Source organism: Meleagris gallopavo, chromosome 5 (assembly GCF_000146605.3).
Source record: "Meleagris gallopavo isolate NT-WF06-2002-E0010 breed Aviagen turkey brand Nicholas breeding stock chromosome 5, Turkey_5.1, whole genome shotgun sequence".
Taxonomy (NCBI): Eukaryota; Metazoa; Chordata; class Aves; order Galliformes; family Phasianidae; genus Meleagris; species Meleagris gallopavo.
Window position 1 is genome coordinate 50,911,091 of NC_015015.2, and position 3,699 is coordinate 50,914,789.

Here is a 3,699-nt window from a genome sequence, read left to right on the forward strand (position 1 = left end):
GAAAAGATGGAGTCCTTTCGCACCTGAGATGGCAGATGTATCAAACCAGGATGACAGTGCTCATTCTGCTATAGTTGGCCAACCCAACAACCTACAACTCATCCCACTTAACAGAACTTTTGCAGGCAGAGAGGTGGGTACATCAATCTTCTGCCTCGCAAAGTTCAGGGTAACAGTTGGAGGTGAGGTTGATTTACCCTGGGACAAAGCACTTTCCAAGGAACCGCTGCTCAACTGGCACCCAAACACCACTTGTACTGGGTCTTTTATTTTAGGTTATATTTTTGCTTAGCAAGTGTTTCCATTGTGAGATTTCCCAGTTTCAACATAGCAAAATACATCTCCAGTATTTAGCTCTGCTTTCTTCTGGGAGCTACTAAAATAAAGTGCATTGTTAACAAAGAGTACTATCTGCCTACAAATAGAGCAGCACCAGTTAAGAACTTCTCCTTTAGCACGATATTTGTAACTCCACACTGGACCCTACAGTGCTGCTTAGCTTATCTGAGAACATATCAGCTGCTGATTTAAAGAGTTTTGCCTGGGCCTGGTGAATTTTATGCCTGGTCCCAAAGCAGACACCAATTTTGTCTCTTACAATCTGCCGTTATTTACAGCCTCTCATTGTCACCCTCTATATATCCTGCTACAAACTTCCATCCACCTGTTAATTTATAACATGGGCTCCTGGTTTTGCTTCCTGGGGATTGATGGATGGATAAATAAATAAAGCAAATATCAAAAAGGAAGCAAGTTGCTTAATTGTATTAGATAATTCCAAAGTAAATGTATATTAGATTCTGAATGTAAGCAAGCAAATTAGAGCAACATTGAAATATGGCTGCTAGGGTGATTAGCAAGGACAAAAGGGAAAAAACCTCCCAAAGAGGAGATCGTGCCTTATCAATACCACATATATTTCCTCAACCTGTACAAGCCCTGTATGTGAAAAAAACACCAAGAGATTGAAAATGTACCTTTGTTTACACTTTCTAGAAATCCCAAACACAGCAGATTGTAATAAGACCAAGCAGAAGTTGAGGGTTCGGCAGGCAGAGTGAAACTGTGAAGGATGAATAATGAGGAGGAAGAAGCCTTCTCCCAGCTGCTGCTGCTGGAGATGCAGTGCAGGTGCGATGGGAAGTGTCTGATGGCTCAGAGCCTGCAGAGCCCATTGCACCTCTAATGCTTGTTCCTAGATCAGCCTGTCCTTATTGATGCAACAGAAAATATGAGTTAATATGCAATTTATATATGCAGATTAAGGCTAATAGGAGTCTATGCATTCTGTAGGATGGCTTGACAGTGGAATAAAGCACTGCAATACATGCTCACCAACAGTCCAGTGCACAAAGGTCTTGTTATCAGGGATGAATCAGCAGGACAGCCATAGAGCTAATAGTATGTACATAAGCACACTGCTCAGGAGCATGTCTGCAATATATACTCAGATTAATGTCTGGAATGGCAGTAGTATATGTTAATGCTTCCTTGAGTCCCACAGGATGTGCTAGGACAGGATCTGTGGAAAGTTCACCCCGCTTATCTATGGCTTGGATGTAAACTGGGCAACCCCTGAAAGCTGACCTTAGTTCTGACTGCAGGTAAGTGCTGGAACAGACTGCAAAGTGGGGAAGATCCACAGATGCCAGTGGCAGCTCCTTCTCTTAATAGCATGGGGCTATTTCAGAGCACAAGATGAAGCATTTGGTCCTTCTAATGCATGCAGATGTCTGCATGGGATAAGTCAACATTTGGAAAAGTTGGGAAGAACTTCTGCAAACCAACCTTGCTATGACCAATAGATCTGAAACATCTTCATTGCCTGCAGTGTTACACAGTTCCTGCCTCTCCCTCTGAAATGTGACTAGACTTCTAGAAAGGAGATGCCATGCTAAAGAAAAAAAAAAAACATAAAAGCACGGAAATCATGTAGAAACAAACAAAAGAGGCTGCTACCCAATGAGGTGAGAAAGAAAACGATTAAACGCGTGAAAAACCTGTTGCTACCACTTCTGCATTTGGCCAACGAAGAGGGACGGAGAGGCCCCACTGGGTAAACACGCTCTCTCCTGGGATCAAAGGGGAAGGAATGGAAGCGAGTCCTCAGGCTCCATGGACCCAATCCAGTTGGTTTTCTACTAATTTCTGTGGGCTTTGGCAGCATACAGAACAGGGACTGGGGCTGGCAAAGGAAAGCCCTGCCATTACAGCCAAGTTTCCACTCTGCCCTAAAACTGCAGAAGGGTTTTAGCGGAGCCCAGGAATGCACATGGCACAAAGAGTGCCCAATATGTCAGCTCTCAGCCTTCTCCATCACTCGCTGTTCCATGCAGCCACCTCCACATCTGGCAATGGGATGATGATGATGTCCCCCTGCTTGGGCCCTGGTCCCAGTGTTTCCTACAGAATATGAGGGCCAGATAGCTCCTCCCCCTTGGGGTAAGTCTGAAAACAGAGCCTGTTCTGAATGTATGGGGTCCCCAGCCTGGGGCTGGGGTGGAAGCAGATCGCTTGCTTGTGACTTGGTGCTTTCACAGGGGCTTTCAGAACGGAGCAGTTCACAGAATAAAGCTTCTGGGGCAGTTCTTCCTGTTGCCTTGCCTCAAATAATCGCTCTGGGCCTGTTTACACTAGCAAGTTGTACTACCAGTATTTTATACAGGCGCGGGTAAATCAGCACAACACCTGCATTGTGTGTCTGCTGCTGCCCGGCGTGAAGACAAGCACAGGGCTTGGGAGCTTCTGGAAAGCAAGCCAGCGCTGTGCGGAGCAGGAGCTATGAAGGAACAGGCACGGGCGTACGGCATGGCATTTCAACCTGGGTACAGATCACAGGTTTACTATGAAATTGTAACGAGTTTACTAAAAATAGAGTACTGTTAAATTGCAGACAATTACTTGGTTTGCTGAGCCCAGAGCAGAAGGTGATGAGGGGAGGCCTGATGGCATCTGCAAGGGAGCAGAAGGGCAGCACTGGCCGTGGCAGAGCCTGAGGGAACAGCATGGAACTGTGACAGGGGAGGGCCAAGCGAGGGTTAGGGAAAGGTGGTGGGCACAGAAAAGGCTGCCCAGGGCAGTGGGCACAGCCCCAGTGCCGGAGCTCAGGGAGCGCTGGGACACCGCTCTCAGGCATGAAGATTGGATTTGGGTGATGCTGTGTGGAGCCACAGGTTGGACTCGATGATCCTTACGGGTCTCTAACAGCTCATGATGTTCTATGACTCCTAGCTTAAGAATCCAAGCACGAATTAAATCCTCTATTCTTTCTTAACGCCCTCGGTTGTGCCAAACAGGGATGGTTGTAGCCCCAGCACCTTTAATTTGTCCACTGGAGTGGGCACCTCCCCATTCTGGGCTGGGGTTTCCCAGTTTGAGCACTGTGCATAACGGCTTTACATTATGCAGAGCTTTGGGATCACGCGGTTACTGAAGGTGCTCCAAATAGGCTGGCACTCACTGCCAACCCAATTCAATGGTTGAGGTCTGTAAGGGAATAGTGGCAAAACAGTCACAGCAAAGAGCTGGATTAAATTAGTAACAAATATGCCAGTTGATAAACCCGATGCACGAAGCTAGCACCGTGCACTGGAAAAGAAACACCGAGGAGCGCTCCCAGAGCGCTCCGCTCCGCGCTCCTTCCGCGGGGCTGCGCCGGAGTTAGGAGCGGGACGGCCAACGCTGCGGCCGGGCGGGGAG